The sequence below is a fragment of the Rhinopithecus bieti genome, unplaced genomic scaffold (genome assembly GCF_001698545.2).
Source record: "Rhinopithecus bieti isolate Rb0 unplaced genomic scaffold, ASM169854v2 scaffold_62034, whole genome shotgun sequence".
NCBI lineage: Eukaryota > Metazoa > Chordata > Mammalia > Primates > Cercopithecidae > Rhinopithecus > Rhinopithecus bieti.
Window position 1 is genome coordinate 122296 of NW_016823752.1, and position 24972 is coordinate 147267.

Here is a 24972-nt window from a genome sequence, read left to right on the forward strand (position 1 = left end):
AGGACCCCACGCCTGTGAGGACCCCACGCCTGTGAGGACCCCGCAGGATGCAGACACCCCGCCTCACAGGCCTCAGCCTGGAGAGCCCCCTGGGAAACCCTGTGATGTGAATGGTGTGGAAACTCCCCCGCCCGTGCCCTTCCCACGTGACCCCACAAACCCTCAGCCGTGCACATCCCCAGACCTCCCTGGCGCCACGGACGTCCCGGGGCCCCGGGGAAGGGTGGCCCTGCTGGGACAGGGTCTTCTCTCTGGCTCTGGTTCTGAAGGCCGTGGAGGGTGCAGGGTTCACCAGAAACGGCAGGACCCCGAAAAGAAAAGAACTTTTATCTGAGGAGGCAAGTCCTTTTAATTATTGGGCCCAGAGAGGCGTTCGGTTGAGGCGCCCATCACGTTCTACTCCCCCTTTGAGCTGCGTGTTCATCTTGTGAAAGGAAAATCATTCTCCGGACCCCAAATCGCTGAGCCTAAGAGAGAAATCCAGCTGGGGACTGCGCCAAGCAAACCTGCCTCCCATTCTCTTCCTGAATAAGGGAACTACACAGATTTTAAAAAGCTACACGTCTCCGTCAAATTCCTTGTGGACAAAGGACAGACAGACGTCAAAGTCATCCCACTGCTCCCGTGGGACAAACGCACATGGCTAATCACTTCCTCTGCCCTCTTGTTTTCACTGAGCCAGACTGAGGCAGGAGTGACCATTCCTGTGAACTGTGCATTCAGTAAAAGGCTAATCAGAAGCTCAGAAGAATGCAACCATTTGTCTCTTATCTCCTACGACCTGGAAGCCTCCTCCCTGCTTGCAGCTGTCCTGCCTTTTTGGACCAAACCAGTGTTCATCTGATGTATGTCGATGTCTCCCTAAAATGTGTAAAACCAAGCTCTGCGCCGACCGCCTCAGGGACAGGCTGTCAGGGCCTCCTGAGGCTGTGTCATTGGTGCGTTCTTAACCTTGGCAAACGAACTTCCTAAATCAACGGACTCATCTCAGATGCCTTTTGGTTTACAACGCTCCTAAGATGTTCACCTCAGCCGCAGCTGTCTGTGAGAAGAGGGCGTGGCTGCATCTGGATTCGGAAGGACCCCAGTGCTAATGATGGTTACCACAGCCAAGGGAAAGGACTCTAACCTGTACAGGTTTACGGCTGCCTTCTCGGCAAGCTTGAGATTGTAGAAGCCGTACGTGGCCACGATGTGGACTGCACTCTGGCTGGTGGCCGTGGCGTGACCGCGGTCACTGCACAATCACTGGGATCCCTGGGAGGAGAGTCCCGTAACCTTGGACCGGAGATCCCACGGGCATGAAACCACCTTTGCAAAAATTATAACAGTGAGAAAATTACGGCAGTGAAAGAGACCCAATTTAACCAACTCCCATCTTGCCTTTAGCCTTCAAACTGCCCTTACCTATTCCAGGGCTTGGGCCAAGCTAACTTTGGGAGACATTTAGTTTATAGTTAAATGATAATAACCCTTCCCCAAAACTCAACACCCTTTGTAAAGCTATGGAGAGGCCACCAGGCTACGAGGATGAGAGGAGCCTGGATTCTGCTGAAATGGAGACATGAAGGATGACCTCCCATTATTCTGGAGCTCACAAATAGGCAGCTTCCCCAACTACTCCATCAGATAACGTCGCTGTGGTAGAACCTAAGACTGGCCTTTGAGATGTCTTTTCAGGTTTTTTGCAACTCTGATGACTGATGGCCCCATCTGGACTGGTCACCTCCCTGGCGCCACCCAGAAGCGACTCGGGGCACAAGGACCATTTCGCACACCCCTATGACTGCACCCCCAACCAGCCAGCAGCAAGCGCCCTCGCCTACCCACCCCACTCTCTTCCCCCAAACTAGCCTTGAAAGACCCTGGCCTCTGCATTTGCAGGGAGGCTGATTTGAGTAATAATAAAACTCCGGTCTCCTGTTTAGCTGGCTGTGCGTGTGTGAAAGCGTTTCTCTATCGCAGTTCCCCTGCCTGGATGAATCAGCTCTATCCGGGCCTTGAGTAGGAAGAACCCGCTGGCAGTTAGTTACCTGCTCACCCAGAGACTCCAAGCAGCCGCACTCACCTGGGCTGATCACTCAAGTGACTCCTGAGTTTCTCTGGCTCTTCAGTGAGGTCTGTCCTTTCCACCTCCATCGTTGAGCCTCTGAACCTGATGAAAATCCGTTACATGTAGATGTCTTTTCTGTCCAATGCTAGAGAACTTTGAACTTAATGGAATCCTGCAGTCTTTTTATCAACTCAGTGCTAAACAACTCTAGATTTTAAAACGATACCCAGTGTGACTGTGCCCATTTCACATGGCACAAGGCTTGTCTATTATCACAATTCATAAAGCTGCTATTTTTTAGTTGACACTTGGCCCAAGCATGGCCCCCAGAGGCACAGGGCTGTTTATTTCTCTTTTAAAGCACCCTAATCTGGGAGGTATTTTTTTGCCAGTGGCTGGTGGGCTGGGAGCGGAGGAAAGTAAGGTGTAAAAATGAAAAGGCATTCCCGGCAGAAAAACTCACATCCTAAGGGCATGTGTACAGTTTACCCCAAAACAATGGTTGCTGTGGGTAACCCGGGTGGTGTTGCCAGTGGCTGCCAGTTTGGCCCTTCCAGGGAGAAGTCAGGAGACCCCTTCTCCCAATCCCTTTCCTCATTAAACAGGAGGAATTTTGGTTTTCTGGGAGATATTTAAGAGGACAATTTGAAATCCCACAAAAGCCAGGGTTGGTAGAATCAGGAGTTGGCTCAGCCCAGCCAAGCTCAGCCCGGCAGCAGCCACCCCGGGCTCTGTTTGTTCTGGCTTCCACCAGGGCCAGCGCTTCACAGCAGGAAGCAAAGAGGCCAAGCTTTTCTCGGTTAATAGCACGAGGGGCCAGGCTTGCCGGAGAAGCAGCGGTCAGGGCCAGGGGCCCCTGCGCCCCTGCAGTCGTCCCTCCCAGTGCCCTTCGAGAGCTGTTTTCCGCCTTTCCCTACAGAACTGAAGGGCGCTGGGGGCCAAGTCACTGCCGCAGCCGCAGGGACCAAGCCCCATCCCAGGGAGGCTGAGGCCTCAGGAAGGCGGCCAGCCCAGGCCCTCTTGCCACTGGCCAGGAAACTGTTTCCCCCCGGGGCTGTGATGGGAGGAAGGGCCTGAAGTGGCTTGTAATGTCCGAAGCAAAGTGGAGGACTTGCCCAGCAGAGGGAGGAATGCCTTGGCTCCTTTGAGCCAGTGGGAACGGAAGGGAAGAAGGCCAGGATTTCCTCAAAAATATTTCCCCATAGCCGGTCAGCTCCCCACGGGGCCAATACCGCGTCCTCACTCCGGGCACAAGGACGGCCCCTTCCCAGAGCCCATTTAGAACTTGGTTCTCTTCAGACTACATTCCCTCCTGGCTGGATTCTGGAGACCATAACTGGGGTACCTACCAAGTGGGGCCCGGTAGGGGTGCTGGCTGAGTTCCTGTGTGACCCCATCCGGGTGGCTCAGCACATCTCCCTAGCGACACGCTCAGGGCTGGTTTTCTAGTGCGTGTGCGTGGAGCCCAGCAGTGGGGCCCAGATGGCGTGGTGAGGATTACCATTGAACGGCATGCCCCGAGCACTCGCCCAGAGTCCACTGTTTGGAGGGCAGTTTGATTCACTGTAGCCAATTAGCTCACAGCACACACCATCTTTCTTTTCCCATTGAGTTGTCTTGGCACCTTGGTTGAAAAGTAATTTACCAGGTATGTGTGGGTCTATTTCCTTCATTTGAAAGTGATTTTTAAAAGGAAAATTACAAGACCCCTTCTTCTAATTTTGGCCCCACGCGCTTGCCCCTGCATCCGACTCATCTCCATCCATCCTGTGTGTCTGGTAGTTTCATAAAAAGTCAAACACATACCTGCCATTATGACCCAGCAATTGTACACCTGGGCATGTATCCCAGAGAAATTAAAATGTATAGTCACACAAATGATCATAGCAGCTTTATTTGGAGCAGTGAAAACCTGGGAACAGCCCCAGCGTCTGTCAACAGGTGAGTGTCAAATGCATGATGGTGCCTCCACACCACACAATGTGCTCAGCAGCGAAGAGAAACAGATGCTGGGAGAAAACTCCATCTCCAAGGCCGCATTCCGCGCTCTGTTTCCATAACCCTCTTGAAAGGACGAGTGATGGAGATGGCGGACACGCCGGTGGGTGCTGTGGGTTAGAGAAGGGCTGCGCGGGGCACACCTCACACCTGTGGGGACGGATGGTCATGCATCTTGAATGTGGTTGTGGTTACAGAAATCCACATGTGCGGCCACACATCACAGAATCTCCACACAGAGTCGTACCCAGAACAAAACGAACACATGGAAACCTAGGATGTCCAAATGAGCTCCGTCGTCCAGTGACTTGTGTGGTGCCCGTATCAGTTTCCTGGTTTTAAGAATTCATTGTAGCTTTGCAAGGCGCTGCATTGTAGGAAGCTGAGGAATGGAATGTGGGATCTCTCTGTACTATTCTGCAACTTTTTGTGAAGCTATAATTAGCTCAAAATGCAAAGCTAAAAATACTAAGGACTTAGAAATAAGCTTGACGAAAGATTTACAAGTCCTGTATACTGAGAACCGAGAAACATCAATGAGAGGAATGAAAAAAAGGCCTAAATAAATGGAGCCATAGCATGTTCATGGAAGATGCCAACTCTCCCCAAACTGATCTCTAGAATCAACACAATTCCAATAAAAATCCCAGCAGGACTTTTGTAGAAATCGGCAAAGCTAATTCTAAGGTTGATGCAGAGATGCGTGGGACTTGGAGTAACCAAAGCAAGCATAAAAAAGAACAGAGTCGAATAATTTGTATTACATGATTTTAATCAAGACAGTCAATATAATCATTATAGCAGATAAATAGGTCAATGGGACAGAACAACACCCAGACTTACTCATCTACGGCCACTACTCATTTGTGGCCAATTGACTTTTGATAAATGTGCTGAGGCAATTCAACAGGGAGAGAATAATCTTTTCCACAAGAAATGCTGGTCATTTGGACTCCCATAAGCAACAAAATGAAACAACTACAAACCCTCAAAACCCTTACCTCACACCACGTGCAAAAATTAACTTCAGGCCGAACGCAGTGGCTCACACCTGCAGGCCGAACGCAGTGGCTCACACCTGGAATCCCAGCACTTGGGGAGGCTGAGGCAGGTGGATCATTTGAGGTCAGGAGTTCAAGACCAGCCTGGGCAACATGGTGAAACTCTGTTTCTACTAAAAATACAAAAATTATCTGGGCATGGTGGCACGTGCTTGTAATCCAAGCAACACAGGAGGCTGAGGCATGAAAATTGATTGAACCTGGGAGGTGGAGGTTGCAGAGAGCCAAGACCACGCCACTGCACTCCAGTGTGGGTGACAGAGTGAGACTCCATCTAAAAAAAAAAAAAAAATTGTCATAGGTCATAAATCTAAATGTGTGAACTAAAACAGTAAAACTTGTAGGAAGAAGATAAGATAAAACCATAGGTTGGGGAAGATTTTTTAAATAGAACACAAAAAGTTCAAACTACATGAAAAAAACAATAAGCTAAATTTTGTTAATTTAAAACTTTTGCCCTTTAAGAGACACTATAAAGAGGCAAGCTGGCCGGGCGCGGTGGCTCAAGCCTGTAATCCCAGCACTTTGGGAGGCCGAGACGGGCGGATCACGAGGTCAGGAGATCGAGACCATCCTGGCTAACACAGTGAAACCCCGTCTCTACTAAAAATACAAAAACTAGCCGGGCGAGGTGGCGGGCGCCTGTAGTCCCAGCTACTCGGGAGGCTGAGGCAGGAGAATGGCGTGAACCCGGGAGGCGGAGCTTGCAGTGAGCTGAGATCCGGCCACTGCACTCCAGTCCGGGCGACAGAGCGAGACTCCGCCTCAAAAAAAAAAAAAAAAAAAAAAAAAAAAAAGAGGCAAGCTGCCAAGCAGGAGAAATTATTTGTAAACCATGTTCAAAAAGAACTTTTTTCTAAAACATGTCAAGAAGCCTTTCAACATAATGATACAGACAATTCGATTAAAAAGTAGGCAAAATATTTGAATGGATATTTCACCAAAGAAGCTCTATTAACGACACAGAAACACGCAAGATGCTGCTGACAACCGTTTAGTCCTTAGGGAAGTGCCAATGAAGACCAGTATGAGAGGTGCCTACAAACCCACCAGCGTGGCTAACATGTTCAAAAGTGGCCCTGCCAGGGACTGGGGAAGATGCGGGGTAACTGGAGCACGCAGCCTGTTGGCAGGACCATAATACAGGAACCACAGGGAACGGTTCGGCCATTTCTTAAAAAGCTACACAGAGACACCATATGACCCAGACATGTCTGTTCTGGGAATGTCCACAGAAAAACTATGTCGTAAACATTCAAAACAAGCTTGTGTGTAATCACCAAAATCCAAAACAACCTGAACGTCCTCCACGGGTCAGTGGATGAACCAATTATGATACACCCAGACAACCAGTGCTCCCCAGCGTTGAAAGGATGAGTTGTTGGATGAATCTCAAAATAATTACACCGTGAGAAAATGTCAGGCAATGAGTATCCACGCTGTGTTACCCGGGACAGACACTGTCACTACAGTGACAGAAAGGTCAGTGTTGTCGGAGGGGCAGGAGGGTGGAGGGATGGGGTGGGAGACAGCCTGGGGGAGGGGATGTCCATGGTCTCAACTGTGGTAATGGTTCTGTGGGTGCAGCAGAATGTCGAAACTTGCCCAACTGTACGTCTTAAATATGGGCGTTTTATTGCAAGTCAAAAAAATCTAAACAAAGCTAAAAATGGACAAAATACCACAACCAATGACATCTGACCGTAAAGAGATGGATTTAGGTAGAAGGAAGAATTCTTTAACACAGAATATGGGTCTCTGAGGGAAATGTTATCTCGTAAATTTTCTCACTTTTGGTGTGTTTAAGCTGCGGGACAAGGAGTGAACCCTAACATTTGGTGAGAGTCTGTGAAACACACTAGGAACCCACGTGCTGCTTGCGAGTTACTTCTGAGAAACAGCAGAATGTCACAGCCTGTCACCCGCAGGTCCCATCTGCAGGTGCGCTCATCCCCACCAGCCAAGGGCCTCCCCAGCAAGGGACGGGTGTGCTCCCTTCCACTCGGCATCTGCTTGTGCATCGCCCCTCCCTGAACTCCAGACCTGAGGCTCTCTTGCCTGGACTATTTGGAAAGTCTACACATGGAAAAAGGGGTGCTCTCACTGAGTTGTGTCCGCACAAGGGAAACTGTCTGGGAGCTACAGAAGCAAGTGCAAAGTGAGCCTCTCAGACATGGTTAAAGGGAAGCCAGGCAAAAAGACTGCATGCTGTTGCGTTTCATTTATTCAAAACCCTCAAACAGGCAGAATGAGCCCTGTGTGGCAAACCAGCACTGGGGTTACCTCTGGGGGACCGGGAGGGAACCCTGGGGTGCCGGTCACATCTGGTGTCTCAGTCTGGGTGGTGGGGATGGTTCACCAAGCCTGTCGGTTGCACACACGTGGCATGTCAGCAGAAACACGGGGCAAATACACACATGAACACATGAACCCCAGGTCCCTCCCTAATCTACCCCTGCTTTACCCAGTGACCTTCAGCCACCCCAGCCGGCTCCCTCTCACCACCCACGGGCTTTCTGTAGAGGCCCCAGCCTGGCCCTGGAGGCCGTGACCCACCCCTCCTCCTGCCTGAGATCAGCCCAAGAGACCTTCCTGTCCTCGGCCTGGAGAGGGAGCAACCACCAGGGCCACCCGGGCCTCAGCTCCCTGGGAGGGTCCCTGGAGGGCCAGGCTGCTAAAGTCCACCCGCATCACCGCATCTCATCCAGGCCCTTTGATGTGGGTGACGGTGATACTCCCACTTTACAGATGGGGAAACCAAGGCTCCAGGGGATGAATGGGAGCGTGGTCTGGATGGTGGATCCTGGGCCGGAAGCATCGGGGGAGCCATGAGGAATGCAGGTTCTTGGGTCTGTCTGGCTCTGCTGGATTGGATGCTCGTGGGGACTCAGGGTCAACATGGCCCCCAAAGACTCTGACCTGGGAAGTGGAGTAGCCCTGATTTGGAGGTGAGGACACACCGGGAGGCACGTTGTTCTGTGGCCACTGCGCTGAGGCTGGAGAGAAGATCACTGGAGACAGCTCAGCCCCGGTGCTCCTGTGCCCCCGCCTCGTGCTCTTCCGCTCCCACCGCAGTGCTCCTCCACCTCTGCCTCACCCAGTGGACAGTGCCTCTGCATTTCTTGTTTACAAATCCTGCTGAAGTCTGGGTGGCTGTGTGTTTGATGATGGGCTCGTAGGAGAGAAGCATCTGGACTGCGCTGTGCAGATGGCACTTCTCTCCAGGCACCGCCACATTCCTGGGAGGCTCCTGGGGGCCTCCGAGCCTCGTGCAGACCCAAGGCTGCCTCACCACAATGGCCACAGCCCAGTGCTGGCTGCCGGGCATCAAATCTGCAGAAATGCACGTGGCATAAAAGCACCAGAGACATCTGTCTGGAGCCGAGGGCTCCTCCCTGGCCCAACATTCTGTCCACATAAGTCCACTTTTTGGCTGCTGCTCCCAGGCCTGGCAAGAACGCAGACCCCCACAGCCTCTCGCTCTTTGGTGGCCTGAGGACAGTGTCGCAGGCCCGGGATCCTCGGGCAGAACTGAATGCAGCTTTTCCATTGGAGGGCACGGGGCCCACGTGGTAATCACAGGTATGGCAGATGGACTCAGGGGACGCTCCGGGACTCCAGGGACCTCAGGAGAAAGGCCGACTGGCAGCGCCGCCTGGGGCTCCAGAGGGGTGCTCGGATGTGAACCAGTTGCTTGCGGCACAGTGAGTCACCCAGGATGGCCCTGCGTGGTCCGTGACAACGGGCAGTCACTCATGTGCGACTTCACCCATGGTCACTCCCGGTGACCAGCACTGCGCAGGTTGGGCTTTTGTCGCACGTGGCACCTCCCTATCCAGCCTTGGCCCAAGTACCTGGGAAACAGGGCACCGTGTACCTGAACACACTCGGACCAGTCGAGGCCCCCGGGAGAAGCGACAGGCAATGACTCGGTCCCCAAGAAGCCAAGCCCGTCCTTGCCGGGATCTGTCATCTCCTCGTAGCCCCGCCAGGCTCCTGAAGATGCCACATGTGCAGCAGGAGGTGGGTGGTTCGGGAGCAGAACGAGGCTCTGGATGGACGGGCTTTACCACCAGCAGCCACCACCACCATCTCTGCGAGGCCTGGGCCAGCTCTGGGGAGATGGCAGATGGAAGGAGGGCAGCACTGCCTCGGGTCTCATTTACCGTCTTCCAGACCTCAGCGCGGGGAGAGTAGGTGTGTAGCACTGAGGAACAGGATCGCTCCCCACGGCTGCCTCTGCTTCTCTGCTGCACAGTGTCTGCACACGGCCTGCAGACCTGCAAGGCCGGACCGCAGGACAGGGGCCCACGGCTGTGCCAGCTTCTCTCCCAGGCCGCGGCGGTTATTACCTCCTCACTTGGCGGAGTATCTGGCTGCTGGAGCCGGTCGGTTCTGGTCAGTGCAGTCAGGATTTAGCTTCCCAGCTGTGACCTAAATCCCAGCCTCCCAAAGGCACAGAGCCTAAGTTCTCCCCCGCCAAGCTCACAGCCTTCTCCTTGGCAGGCAGCCCTTTCTCCTGCTGGACGAAACTGAGGGGCACGGTGACCCAGGGACACCACACTCAGTGTCAGCCTCTGAGGCCATGGAGCCATGCAGACCCAGTACAGGATTAGAAACAGACCTTCCTGGGAGGCAGAGAGCCAGGCCTCCTGGTTTACAGCGGGACAAGGCAGCACTTAGGAGGGCGCATCAATCCTCCTCCACGTCAGCGCGTGCGACTGTGACCCCTGGTGAGGTGGACATGCTTTTGTTTCCATTTTACAGATGAGGAAACTGAGGCCAAGGGACGGTCAACAGCCTGCCCTGGGCTCACTGGTGGTGCAGCGAGTCCCCAGATCCCGGCACTCGTGGGGCGTGAGAGGATGGCGGCCGTTGCAGTCCCTCAGAACCTGCACCTCCTCCTGGGCCCTGCTCCCCTCTCTCTCCCAGGACCCTTGGGCCTGGCGTTTCTTCACCTGCAACCATCCAGGAGCTGGACCTGCCCTAGGGCGTCGGTTTCCAGGGAAGCCTCTGGCCTGTCTGTGAGCCTCCCCACCTGCCCGGCTACGGCCTCCACAGGCGCCCTGCGCAGCCCCGCCCCTCCTGGGGCAGAGGCTCTGCGAAGACTTTCTTCTCCTTTCTTCTCTGGCTCATCCCTTTAAGGAGGCACAAAAACGGGCCCCTGGACTCACAGGTCCAGAACACGTCCCCTCCATCATGGGAGCTTCTTGGCCTTGGCTGTGCAGGGGCCGGGGCTCCTGGGGACCCTGGCCGGATCTGTAGTGGTGCTGAACGGCCTCCGGCCAGGAAGACGCAATGAATAATTGTCACTGAAAAGGATAAACAGAAATTCCATTTCCCTTTCAAATACTTGAACATTTCAAAACATCAGGAGGACGCGATGCGTTTCCCTCCAAGCAGGTCCATGGAGTTTTGTGGGCTACCACAGCGGATGGGCAGCATTCCTCTCTCAGGGAAAACCGGCCGGAGCATTGCGTAACGCAGGCAACTGCATCCTCACGTCGCCAGGGGCCACACGCACATGTTTCCAAGAGACTCTCTGGAGAATCTTCCCCGGATCTTGACAGAGTTGGGTTTGGAAAGCACCTTGGTCCGTCCACGGTCCACAGAGCGACCCTGGCAGTGAAACATCGTCCTCCGACTGGCAGCCCGTCTGCCAGGAGTGAGGCGACACCACACTTGGCTTCAGGAGCTGGAAACGCTGGTGAATTCAGTTGCAGCCAAGCCTTCTAACGTAGTCACAGTTATTCATTATTCTTGGTCTTATTGGAGCAGGAACCACTGCCATGCATCGGGCCGGCAAGGCTCACTCCCCACCGTAGGTTCCCTGTGTAGACCGGCACTCCGTCAGAGCAGCTGGGTGTGTGGAGCAAGGGACGGGGCCGACCCTACCTTCCAGGCATCCATGCGGCCTTCAGCAGAGCAGGAGGACATAGCCTGGGACTTGTACTTTGCAGTTGAAGTGCCAGACCTAAGAAATGCAAACCTGAGGACGGAAAGGAGGGTGGAGAGAGGGTGGGGGCACCTGAATTGGCCGTCCAGAGCAGCCTCAGCTGCAGCAAGCGGAACTTTGCCGGCTGCCCCACAGGCCTGGTGGGTGCTCCAGGTGGGGGCCGGGAGCAGCGTCCCAGCAAGCAGCCTGTCCCACACATGAAGGTGCCCATCCCCTTAGCACCTTGCTAAGAGTTTCACTGACCAGACCTCCCCGAGTCCAGGGCTGCACTCAAGGGACTGCTGTCCCTGTTGGTGAAGACGACCCACTGGGGCCAATGTTTTCCTCCACAGGGAAGCAGAGCCATATTTTGTCAGTCAGAACTTTGCAAGCCTGAAACAGCTGGCAGTGGCCCCAGATCCAAGATCTGACCTTGCTCCAGAGCTGAAGGGCACAGAGAAGGCACAGCTAGAGATGGCAGGTGCCCCTCAAAGCTCTCGGGAAAGGGTGCAAGACGGGATCTCCCAGCACCTTTGGCCTCTAGGCTGACATGGCCTCAAAAGCCCTGAGAGGGCTGCATACAAGGAGACAAAGCTGGAAAAGGATGTGGGAGGCAGGTGCCTAAGAAGACAGGCTGGAAAGGGACGTGGGAGGCCGGCGGCTTTGCTCTAAACAGAATCGTCTCAGTAATGTGACACTGCACATGTGTAGGCAGGTTCACTGGCAGGCATAACCCTCTAACACACACCTTTTATGGAGGTGAAATTCACTTGGCAGTCATTTTAAAGCATATACTTCGTCGGCATTTGCTGGATTCACAACATTGTGCAGCCTCTGCTTCTCCAGTTTCAGAACATTTTCGTCCCTCCAGAGCAACACCTCATCCCCATTAAGTAATCACTCCTCATTCCTTCCCCATCTTCTGGAAACCACACATCTGCTTTCTGTCTCTATGGATTTGTCTGTCTTGGATATTTCATATAAAAGGAACCACGCAGTGTGCAAACGTTTGTGTCTCACTTCTTTCGGTGGAAGCTGCATTCCAAGGCTCATCCAAGCGGTGCCGTGTATCCGCATCTCACGTCTGTTCACAGATGCATAATGTCCCACCCCAGGGACCAGCCACCATTTGTTAATCCCTTCACCTGTGGGGGACGCCAGGTCATCTCCGCCTGCCAAGACCAGCTCGGCTGGGGAGACCCTAACCCAGCGGTGCCAGAGGAATTAAAGACACACACACAGAAATGTAGAGGTGTGGAGTGGGAAATCGGGGCTGACAGCCTTCAGAGCTGAGAGCCTTGAACAGAGATTTACCCACATATTTATTAACAGCAAGCCAGTGATAGGCATTGTTTCTATAGATTATAGATTTACTAAAAGTATTTACTAAAAGTATAAAGGGATGGGCGGAAAGAAAGGGATGGGTTGGGCTAGTTATTTGCAGGAGGAGCGTGTCCTTAAGGCACAGATCGCTGGTTCTACTGTTTGTGGTTTAAGAACGCCTTCAAGCGGTTTTCCACCCTGGGTGGGCCAGGTGTTCCCTGCCCTCATTCCGGTAAACCCACAACCTTCCAGCATGGGCGTCATGGCCGTCATGAATGTGTCACCGTGCTGTAGAGATGTTCTTTATGGCCAGTTTTGGGGCCAGTTTATGGCCAGATTTTGGGGGGCCTGTTCCCAGCGTCCGCCTTCCAGCTGTTAGGAAGGACGTAGCTGCGAGCGTCTGTGTGTGCGTTTCTGAGGGGATGGTTTTGTTTCCGCCGGGTGTGTGCTTAAGAGGCGAATGCCAAGTCCCATGCTAAGTGTCTGCCTAACCTTTTTCAGGAACCCCCAAAGTGTTTTCCGCAGCAGCCACACCGTTTTACATTCCCACTCCAGATTCTCGCCTTTTTCTACTTAAAAAAACTCCAGGCAGAGGGAACAGAACAGGTAAAGACCAGAGGCCTAGCAGGCGGTGCTTGGCTGGAGCTCACCACGGGCTGGACCAGAAGACACGAGACGGGAGTGGAAGCTGATGCCCAGTGGTGGGTGGCAACGAGGGCTCGGGTGGCTGGGCCGTGTTGCTTATGCAGAGGGAGCGGAGATGCTTGGAAATGCTTTGCAGTGGTGAGAATATGGCTTGTTGGGAGAGCGTTTGTGTATCTGGAATTACCTGAGAAGGCCTGGAGGACTGACACCAGTGACAAGGCCATTGCAGGACACCCAGGAGGCCACGGGAGTAGTCAGGTGGGATTGCCATGAGAGAGGGCTGGAGAGAAGAAACAGGCAGAGGACACAGCCTGGGAGCATCTGCAGTCCGGGCAGGGGCGGGAGCAGCTTTCAGGGTGGTGGGTGGGAAGGAGACAAGGGCAGAAAAGGTTATTCAGGACTCAGGGGAGAAGAGGCAGGTCCTGAGTTGTTTACCAAGAATTTACATTAAAATAACATAAACTGGGCTGGGTGTTGTCACACCTGTAATCCCAGCACTTTGGGAGGCCGAGGCAGGCGGATCATTTGAGGTGAGGAGTTTGAGACCAGCCCGGCCAACATGGTGAAACCCTGTCTCTACTAAAAATACAAATAATTATCCGGGCGTGGTGGTGTGTGCCTGTAATCCCAGCTACGTGGGAGGCTGAGGCACAAAACTCACTTGAATCCGGGAGGCAGAGGTTGCAGTGAGCTGAGACCACACCACTGCACTCCAGCCTGGGGGACAGAGCAAGACTCTGTCTCAAAAAAAATAAGCTATTGATGGGCTATATATTGTTAAGCTGTAAGGTGTGGGTTATTGTGTCCCGTATAGTATTGTTCGATTAATTTATAGCCTCTTGAGGCAACAGCAAGCAGTTTCCAGAGATGAATACGCAGCTTGAGTAGGCAGGGCGGATGGGACATGACGGCTGCCTCATCTTAACACCTTGGGTCTGATAATTTAAAAGGACTCACAGTCCTCAGATAAACATGACTTTCTTTTCTCATGAGGAAACACAGAAGGTGGCTAAAGGGTACCTGTTTCTCTCATGACACCAATCCTATCAGGTTTTTATTTCCCACACCGCCCAGTTTTCCAACTCTTTGGACGCCAGCTGGATGTCCTGGAATTCCATTCAGTTCTGAGACTCACCACCTGGGTCACAGTGCACCGTCCTCCCTCCCGGCATCTGGATGAGTTCACCACCCTGGGATTCTTGGAATCCCGTCATTTAGGATGTCTATGGAGGTTCCATTATGTAGGTGTGGGGCCAAGGGAGAGCTTTTCTGCTCAGCCTTATGAAGGTTCGCTGAAAAGTCAGCTCACAAAAGGCAGATTAACTGGAGAAAAGGCACACAAATTAATGTGTATACAAGAGAGCCTTCAGAACAATTGCTCATTTTTATGCTTAGGTTCGATGAAGTATGGGCAGCCTTGTAGAAATAGGATTGGATGCTTAGCTGGATCTGATGCTAATGGACTGAGTGGGAAAACCCAGCCTGGCCTGTATGTCTGGATTCTCCTTGGCCTCTCTGAGCGGCGCCATCTCCTTCTGGGTATGGGTGGGACCCTCTCTGGAATGGGGGTCTTAGGAGCTACGGCCAAGCCAGGGAGCTCAGACCATTTCTTTATGGCCAGTTTGTAGACACAGAGGCACAGGGAAAATGAGAGCCCTAATTTTTGGTTGTTTGGCTGGCTTTGGGGAAAGGGGTTCTGGTTTCTAGGACCCACTGTGGGGAAGAAGGATTCCCATTTCTGTGGCACCTTGAGTGAGAGTGGTTCTGAGAGACAGAGGTGGGAGAAGCTCAGAGAGAAACTTGCTTCGGAGGCTGCTGCTGAGGCCCTCATTTTCGAGTATGATCTTCTGAGCCCCAATATAGGCAACAAAAATGGCGTCCTAAGGCCCCCAGAGACAGCATGGACCCCCTCTTGGCCAAGGGGACCCCAGAGAAACCTGGAAGATAGTTCCTAGCCACAATGGGAAGGGAGGTTGGACACCTGGCTATCCCCACTCCCTTTGGAGTTTAGGCATTAATGTCAAAACGGAGATCAGAGACAGAACTGACCGTGGCAGTGAGAGTCTCAGTTACGAACAGGACCCAAGACCACGTCAGACGAGGGTTAAGTCAAGTCACGCACCCTGCTGGTCACTCCTGCCCCATGTGTCAGGTGCAGATGTCCTCATCACTGACTCCAGGTTTTAGATAAAGCTTTGCTCCTTTAACCAATCTCTGAATCCACCTATAACCGATAAGGCCTGCTTCCAGATATCCCACGTGTTCAAGCCGAACCAATATATACCTCGTCCGCCTGTAATGCCTGTCCCCTAAAGTGCATAAAACCAGACTGTAATCCAGACACCTCAGGAACATTCACTCTAGGCTTCTTGGGTTTGTATTATCTCTGAACTGTGGTCACCTGTATTAGGGGTCAGAATAAACCTCTTTAAAATATTTTACAGAGTTTGGTTTTTCATTAACAGAATAATTGATTAAATTCTTGGCCATCGGTAATCAGTTCCATCTCCAGCTCCTGTCCTCTCTCCCCTCTCACTTCCTGGACATTGGGGTGGATCTGAAAGTTCTCACCTGTCAGTCCTGCCTTGGTCTTTCTGGGGAGCAGCCCCTTCCTGGAGCTGCCCAAGGGTCACCAGCTCCGTCCTCTCGTCAGCACACGAAAGACACGCTCACCACTCGAGAGGTTCCAGGGCTCTGAGAAGCTCTGGTGTTGGGGATCTGGGATGAAGACCAAATCTATATTTTGTTATTATCACAATACTATAGCAACGGTCTGCAAACCGGGAAGAGCCTCACCAGACGCCAGCCATGCTAGCACCCTGATGCTGGCCTTTCTGCCTCCGGGACTGAGTGAGAGAATGTGTGTGGGGTGAGCCCTGGCTGTGGAGTGCTTTATGGGCGGGACCCCTGTGAGCCCCGAGTCAGCGCTTGCTGCCTCCCTGCTCTCAGAGGCGTGTGGCCGTTGCCTTTCCCTGTAGCAGGTTGGGTGAGATTGCCCCTGCACTGAGAGCAACAGAAGAAGGATTGAGGGCCCTAGATCTCCGGGTGCAGGGTGCTGGTGAAACGACACATGACTGATTTTCAGTCAAAGATCACTTGCAGCTTACCAAACGTGCCAGACCAAAAGCTGAAACCAAAAGTTGAGAGAGAATCTTCATTTTACAAATGGAGAAATTAGAGCATCCTAATGGTGAGCACCGTGTTTAAAAAGGAAAATTCTGTGTGGCTGTGGGTCTGCAGCTGCTGTCAAAGGATTGCTTTCAGTGACTTGCCAGTAACGGTGGAGCAGTTGTGCTTGCTTCCTAGTCAGAGAGCATGTCAAATAAAAGAACCCTAATTTTGGAATTTTGAGTTCAATTCCTAGCTCCTGAAAAATGATTTCAAACTTAGAAATTGGTTCCAGCAACATTATGAGTCAAGAATGAAGGTAGAATAAAGATGTTTTCTGGCATTCAACCTTCCAAAACATTTACCTGTTTAGAATTCTTTTAGAAAGTTACTTGAGGGCCGGGCGCGGTGGCTCAAGTCTGTAATCCCAGCACTTTGGGAGGCCGAGACGGGCGGATCACAAGGTCAGGAGATCGAGACCATCCTGGCTAACATGGTGAAACCCCGTCTCTACTAAAACCATACAAAAAATTAGCCGGGTGTGGTGACGGGCGCCTGTTGTCCCAGCTACTCGGGAAGCTGAGGCAGGAGAATCGCGTAAACTCGGGAGGAGGAGCTTGCAGTGAGCTGAGATCCGGTCACTGCACTCCAGCCTGGGTGACAGAGCGAGACTCTGTCTCAAAAAAAAAAAAAAAAAAAAAAAAGGAAGTTACTTGAGGATGTGCTCCAGCAAAATGAAGGAGAAAATAAAGAGGAAGACCTGGGATCCAACAAATAGTGGATTCAACTGAGAAAAGTTGTGGAGGGAGGTCCCAGGAGGAGAGCTGCACACTGGATCCGAGAGAGTGGCACAATGGAGGCTGCACATGGGGCTCATCCTGAGGAGACTCCCTGGCATAATGGAGCACTGGGGGTGAAGGCAGATAGAAGATAGCCAGGAGACTATGAACACACACGAGCATGTATTGTGAGGAAAAAAAAGTCAAAACTATCAGGGTGGGCAAAGGGCAGGGGGAGGCTGTTGATGGAATGAAAAATAACCATCATGCTTTGTTTGACTCAGTAATAAGCAATATTAACTTAGTCATGAAAATGTAAATACTAACTATGGACTTAACTAAAAATAGAGATATAATTATAGTGTGGATGTGGAAGTAGGGGAGATGGAGCTAAAATGCCTGTCCAGCAGGAAATAAACAGATAATGTCTAAAAAAATGGATAAGTCAAGCAACAACAATAGAGGCATATGATTTTGTGATAAAACAGTCATGACCAGAAGGAACAGCTTTAACAGGGACAAGTAGTTGCTTTTGCAAAAAGAGAATTAGGACGTGGCTGGGTGGGAGGCAAGTGACTGTCAGCTCCGGGATCCACATCTGGTCCTGCTTTATTCCACAGTTCAAGTGTATTGTGTAAAGATCGATATTTTAATTAAAGTGTAATAAGGTGAGATAATTAAATAGTAAAATAAATAAATAAATAAAACAAAGCTGCCCATTCCCGTACCTCGTTGCTCAGCTTCCCGCAGCCCCCAGACCCCACCCCGAGGGTTTCCTGCAAGACAGTGCACATTGCAGCTGCTGCAGCAGGAACTGGATGCACTGGTCAGTCACAAACCACAAAGCGGAACTGGAAGCTAGTGGAGTGGGGGAAAAGCAGTAAATATGACACAAAGATTAATAGCTACTTATAGGTTTCACATCTATTAAGGTTTGTCTGTAAAATCACTGTAGTTGGGGTTTGGAACACAGAGAAACTCACACATGAAGCAGCACTGAATATACGGGAAAGACACAGTCGTATGTGCAGGGCACACAGGAGCAATGCAGTGGGCACAGGTCAGCACACATGGCCCAGGAGATGCAGGGAAGCCGAGCACCACTCTGTCCACTTGAATGCCCCGCTCTGCACTCGGCAGCCACAGCAAAGAGGGCAACCTCGGAAGCGATCTGACAAAACTGAGGGGTGAATACAGGAGTTCACATCTTTGACCCACTCTCCCACCAGAAAGTCATGACAGGAGGAATGATGAGGCTCTGGGTGGCAAATGCATAACAAGAGACAATCCAAATATCCAGCAACGAGGCATTAAGTAGATCAAGGCACATCTATTTGCGGCTTATGAGTTACTGGGTGGACGTGGGGTGGACACGGGGAGTCCACTGGGCCATAGCCCCCATCCTCCATTCCCACCTCACCCCACGGCTCCCTCCTCACTGGGGTGGACCTTGTACAATTCTACCATCCAGCAGCCATGTAAGTATCTGCCAGATTAAATTCCACATCCACTGAAGGATGAAGACAGCAGACAAGACTTTAGGCAGATTTCCCCCTCTAGCCTCTCTGTGAGCTCCATCTGCAGGCGCTGCCTGTAGGGCCTGGCATACTCAGGGCCTGGCAGACTTAGGGCCCAGCACACACGGGACACAGCACACTCAGGGCCTGGCATACACAGGGTCTGGCACACACAGGCCCAGCACACTCAGGGTCCTGCACACTCGGGGCCTGGCACACACAGGGTCCAGCACACACAGTGCCTGCCAACCACAGGCCCAGCACATGCAGGGTCCTGCACACTCAGGGCCTGGCGCACACACAGTCCAGCACACACGGTGCCTGGCACACACAGGGTCCAGCACACACAGGGTCCAGCACACTCAGGGCACAGCACACTCCGGGTCTGGCACACTCAGTGCCTGGCACACTGGGGGCACAACACACATAGGGCATGGCACACTGGGGGCCTGGCACACACTCAGGCCTGGCACACTCAGTATCTGGCACACTCAGGGGCTCCAGGGCTCCAGGATATTAATGCTGGTGCCTGGAGTTCTCAGGGGTGTCTGGGGGCACAGAAGAGGGGCTGGCTGGGCCTCCTGGACAGGGTGAGGGTGGGGCGTCACATTCTATTTAGAAAATAAGGAGTGTTTTAAAAGCAGTAAAACCGTAAAAGGAAACCCCTCAGGGCCACATCTTGAGGTTTACCTGGACTTGACCCTGAAAATACACGTCCGTGTCTTTCCCATGTATTCAATGCTGCTTCGCGTGTGAGTTTCTCTGCGTTCTCTTTGGAGCTTCGAGGTGCTAGGCCCAAGTCCTCCGCGCGGGCCCCAGAGCAGCGGCTGGGAATTCGGAGGGTGCGGAGGGCATCCTGAGGCAGGGGAGATCTGGGCGGGCAGCACAGGGCCTGAGGGGCTGTCGAGCTTTACAGTGGACAAATCCTGCCAGCCTGGCATGTGGCCTCCAGCCTGGGGCCTGATGCCTGCTGGACAATGGAGGGTGGAAGAGGAAGGCCCGCAGTGACACGCGGAATTTTAGACAGCTTTTCCTGGTTTGAGGAAGCAGTCACGTCCGCTCCAGCATGGAACCACTTTGATGGAGGAACTTGGATGCCCATGTTTGCAGGACAGGCTTCCGCCAAGGGCCCTTCAACCCACGCTTCGGGCCGTGGCCCCAGGGTCTGTGGGGGGCCTGCTGCCGGGGCCTCTGGTTGTCTCAGGGGCTGGTGGGGACTCCTAGCAGAAGCTCCGAGGCCTCCACCTTATAACCCAATGGGTCTCAGGGCTGCGGGGCAGCTGTGGGCTGGGCTGGGCTCACACTTGGTCCTACAAGTGAAGCCACTTTGGGGGCCAGCTTCTGGGCCCAAGTCCAACCACAAGGGGGAGTGAAACTGATGCATTTCTAAATGCTTCAGCTTGGCAGCGATAAAAATATTTGGGAAATCTTTGACGTTTACCGAGCACCTGCTGTGGACGGAGAACTCAAGAAACCCTTTCCAGGCGTTCTCCTCAACGATCCTGACCGGCCGCTGTGGGCCCTCAGGACCTTAGGCAGCCGCCCTGCTCACCCAGAGCACGGAAGAGTTGAGATCAGAACCTGCTCCCCGCCCGCCCTCCAAGCCTCGCTCTGCACTCCCCATCACAGGGCTGACATGGGGAACAGCTGGAGGCAGCCAGATTTGGGAGGGCAGAGCTGGAGGGGTACCCTGGGCTCTTACCAGCCATGTGAGCCCAGCTCAGGAAAACGTGGGGAGCCTGGCCAGGTGGCTCTGGGGCCACCATCTTGGACGACAGCTGCTCAGGGCTCTGGGTGTCCTGCCAGGAGGGAAAGGAGATCAGCCGCACCCCCATATGCTGGGACTCTCAGGGTGTCTGCGCCTTCACAGAGACCTCACGTTTTGAGTGAGGACAGGTCAAAGTGCGAAATCAGTGACCACCAGGTGGGAGCTTTGGGCATCCTGATGGTCCCACTCTGGGGAAGGGAGGGGTCCCCCAGTCTCTGCTGGCCTGGTGTCGGGGTGAGGCACTGCCCCGACTGCCCCACGGAATGTCTGGGCCCCAGCAGGCAGCTGCCTCTGAAGTCTCATTAGTGCCCACACCTGCCAAGAGTGACCCGTGTGCCCGCTGTGCCCAGGGTGGAATTCCACAGAGCCGCTCCCCAGCAGGCAGCTCTTCAGTCCCACTGGCTCTTATCAACTCCTGTTACCGCAGTGACTGCACCCGCCTCCTCTCTACGATGCGTAAGAACTGCCCTTCCTGTCACCCTGCGAGGCAGGGTTGTGGGGCAGAAGTAGTGGCTCTGGGGCTGGGCTGGCAGGCTTGAGCCTGGCTTGGGATCAGCCAGCTTGAGCTGCAGGAACAAATGGCTCCTGCGTCTTGGGCTTCCAGCGACAGTGTGTGCTTCTCACTCTCGCTACAGGCACGTGATGGTCAGCTGGAGCTCTGTTCCACGGCCTCTCAGTTCCGGGACCCAGGCTGAAGGATGCCTCTCATGGGAGGCTCTGTGGGCTGGAGGATGGGGACATGACGGAACTACATGATGGCCCCTGAGGCATCTGCTCGGCTAGGACACTGGCGACAGCATCACCCAAACCTGACATCAAGGGGCCCCTGGGAGAGGCAGGAAACACTCTGAGCACGAATCTACCCCTCGTGTATCCTTGAGCAAGTGAGGACCTTCTCCAGACCTCGGTGCCCTCAGCTGAGATGGGCATGGCCGTGGCAGGACTACTGGGGTCTAGTACGTGTGCAGCATTGCCAAGGCCGGGCCCCCGCCTGCTGTCTCTGTGGGGCCCTTGCAGTCTGCTGAGGTCTTGGTGATGATTGATAAGCCGGACAGCACTTCTGAGCCCTGATGTGCCCTGCAGATGGAAGGGCTGTCTGCGGTCACCGTGGTTTCTGGAACCCTCTATTTTCCATTTGAATCCCACACAGCCAGCTATGGCTATGGACAAAGAGTGCAAGCTCCGAATCCGCTCCCAGCCTTGGGGCCCTCAGGGTCACTCAACTCCCAGGGCCTTACAAGGTGGGCTCCTCCGAGTGTGGACGGCCGCTCCACTGGGCTGAGATGCTTCCCCTGTGAGCCTGCCTGACCCCCCGACGGGCCTCCCGGGGCATGTCCTGCATGCCCCACTGGGGACCCTCCACACCGGTGGCAACGTGAGGCCAGCCCTGCTGGGAGCGCCCCGGCCCTGGCATTGTGTCTCCTGGCTGTCCCTGTTCTCCTGGGCAGATTTTCCAGTTATTTTCTTTTTCATTTCTGCACATCTGGGTTGACTTCACTGGCAACGCGAGGCTCCCGCTAGACATCTCATTTTGTTTTACAGAGGGAAGAAGCATGGAATAATACCGACTTCTTGATCCACGATATATCTGGCGGCACCAAAATTCAGGTGTTTTCTCTCCTCCCCCACGTCAGAGGCAGAAACCTGTCCAGCTCCCCTTTCAGAAGCAGCAGGATCCTGAGCTGCTTCTGTGAATGTTCACAAGCTGCTTGAAATGACTTCCTACCACTGGATCTGCGCGGGGGAGAGCAAGGGGCAGCAAGCCTGAAGTCTCCAGTGTGCAACTCACCCCGCCATGTAACACCTGACTGTGCAACTCACCCCAGTGCGTAATTCACCCCAGTGCGTAACTTACCCCATCACTGTGTAACTCACCCCACTGTGCAAATCACACCATCATTGTGTAACTCACCCCACTGTGCAAATCACACCAATGCGTAACTCACCCCATCATTGTGTAACTCACTCCATCATTGTGTAACTCACCCCACTGTGTAACTCACCCATCATTGTGCAACTCACCCCAGTGTGTAACTCACCCCATCATTGTGTAACTCACCCCAGTGTGTAACTCACCCCATCATTGTGTAACTCACCCCACTGCATAACTCACCCCACTGTGCAAATCACACCATCATTGTGTAACTCACCCCACTGTGCAAATCACACCACTGTGTAACTCACCCCACTGTGCAACTCACCCCACTGTCTAACTCACCCCATTGTGTAACTCACAGAGCTTGGTTGTCCCGTCTAGTGTCACTGTCCTAAAAGCACTGTCGGGTCACTGAACCTGTGATTAGCCTGGGCTTTACCTACCCAGAAACCCTTCTGAGTGCCATGAGCACCTTTGTAGGCTCAGCTGTGAAGGTTCCAGATTCCACATGCACTTGCCCCATCAGGGGCCAGGATGCTGCCAGAGTTGTGTTCACCTCAGGTGTGTCATCACTGTAGCTGTTTCGGTCAGTGACACAGCCTTGCAATGTTGGTGTGGACGTGGAAGCGTGCAGGGAACAGTCGGCACTGGCATCGAGGCCCCCGGATATGGCCATCCACCCTCGATGGCCCCAGGTCCTTTCGGCCCCTCAGGGTTTATTTCCTCAGGGTTTATTTCCTAGGGAAACTCTGGTTTGGAACCATAACTGCGAAGAGGAAAGTCACAAAAGTTCAGTGGGATGATCCAACTTGCTTGCCAAGAACACACTGCTCCACTAAAATTCTCTTGTAGTTTCTACACCCAAGACATGGGCCAAAAATTCAGAAGCCACTGGGACAGCCTGGGAAGAACAAACCTGGCCAGGGACTTTGTCAATCATCCCCAGTCACACGTGCTCAGGCGTCCCGTACCAGGAGAGGGGGTCTTGGCCCAGAGTTCACCCTCCTCGCTGAGGCACAGCTGGGGCATGCGTGGTCCATCGGGGCTAAGATGCTCTTCACTGTGCTTTTAAGGAGCAGGGATCCTGCCAGCGAGGACTCTTAGATGGAACCACGATAAGCAGTGATTTAGGGTCAGCCCCTATATGCACAGCAGATGCTGTGGGGCCTGCTGAGCTTCGGAGCAGTGCACCTGCACTCCTGCCTCCCGGTTTGACCCGGCTCCAGCCTCTGTGCTCCGTGCTGCACCCCAATCCCACCAGCACCAGCAGCTGACGGCAGGGGAGACGTTCTTTCCACGGTAAGGATTTGTTTGAACCAGCCATGAGTTCTTCCAGTAAACACAATTAGCACATAAATTGCATCGCGTGGTGAAAGGAATTAGGAAAATATGCCGTGTTTATTTTGTGGTTCCAAGAACTGATATCTTTAAACCTTTGATTTGCCAAGAGCTCAAATCATGGGCAGAAAAGGAGGGTAAACCCGCCCCGTCACTTGCAAGCGGCCGATGGATAAACAGCCGCCTGGCGCCTCCTCACAGCGCAACTCAGCTGCTGCTCCAGAGCTGTGCTTCCAAGTGCTGGGTTGCTTGGCCTCTGCCCCCAAGTGGAGGCTCCTGCAGAGCACAGCTGGGCCAGGAGCTGGGTGACTTCGTTGATGCTGTCATTGCTGTGCCTCAGTTTCCATCCACAGAAGAGGGGACCGTACAGGGCTCTTGAGCAGAACAAGATAGTTGTCATGAGACTCTGGGGGCTGCACCAAATGATGCTGGTCACTGAAAAGGAAGCAGCCTGTGTTACCCGGACCGCATGACCTCCACACCGCTTTCCAGAAGGTTCGTGAATAACCCACCCCTCATTTACGTGTAATTAGGTGGAGGTATAGACAGAGCCAGCCAGCAATCTGAGGGGGCCCTTTTGCCTGTGGATGGCCCTGCTCTGTCCGTGCAGCAGCCTTTGGCTGTGCCCCGTTGCCCAAATCAATGCTTCTTCCACTGTCAGATTCTGTGTGAATCTCTCCTGATCACGCTTCCTCCACCATCGGCTCACGTGTGAATTATCTCCTGATCAACGCCTCCTCCCCTGTCAGCCCACGTGTGAATCCCTCCTGAGTGAAGCCGAGAGTCCTCTCGGACAGAGGAGGTCTGCCTGCCTTGGTTTTGCTCTGCAGACCACTCACCTTGGTTTAGAAGCTTCCTCTCTTGAGGAAGGTGATTGCCTGCTAAAGCAAAACTTGTCAACACTTTCTGGAGAAATAGAATCCAGAGCCACTACACATAAAATTTATATTTGGGAAAAAATCCAAAGTTATTTGACATATGAAGACCAAGAAAAATATTACCAATCTTCAAAAGAAATGACAACTTTCAGTTTCCAACATTGAGATGAAAAGACTGTTGGAGTTACCAGACAAGTACTTTAACACAGCTATTGTAACTGTGCTCAGCAAAGTAAAGGTATGCTTATGATGAATGAAAATATAAAAAATCTAAGCAGGAAAATATAAAATATTAAACAGAACCAAATGGAATTTTAAAACTAAAAAATACAATATTTGACATAAAAAGTTCAGTTTAATAGAGGAAAATAGTAGCAAACTTAAAGAGACTGATGAAATGCCATATAAATTAAAGAGAGAGAAAAATTTAAAAGCAAACAGAGATCTACGATAGTTGTCATCTCTTCAAAATGTCTATAAAGTGTTTTGTAAGCCTCATAGTAATCATAATGCAAAACCTATAATAGATACACTAAAATAAAAGCACTGAATTAAAACATACTACCAGAGAAAATCACTTGACTACAAAGGATGACAGTAACAAAGAAGGAGAGGAGAGGAGTTACAAGACAACCAGAAAACAAGCAACACAATGGCAGTAGTAAGTCCTTACTTACAAATAACCTCAATGGG

The 24972-nt window shown here is 52.7% G+C and overlaps 1 long non-coding RNA gene across 1 annotated transcript; it reads right to left on the reverse strand.

The window, feature by feature from the left end:
* Positions 1-17729: 17729 nt before the first annotated feature.
* Positions 17730-22739, reverse strand: LOC108521823 (uncharacterized). The gene is made up of 5 exons (XR_014485061.1): positions 22507-22739; positions 21850-21921; positions 19186-19397; positions 17886-18121; positions 17730-17760 (listed from the first exon to the last, which is right to left on the reverse strand). It is a non-coding gene; the product is annotated as an uncharacterized LOC108521823 (long non-coding RNA).
* Positions 22740-24972: the final 2233 nt, after the last annotated feature.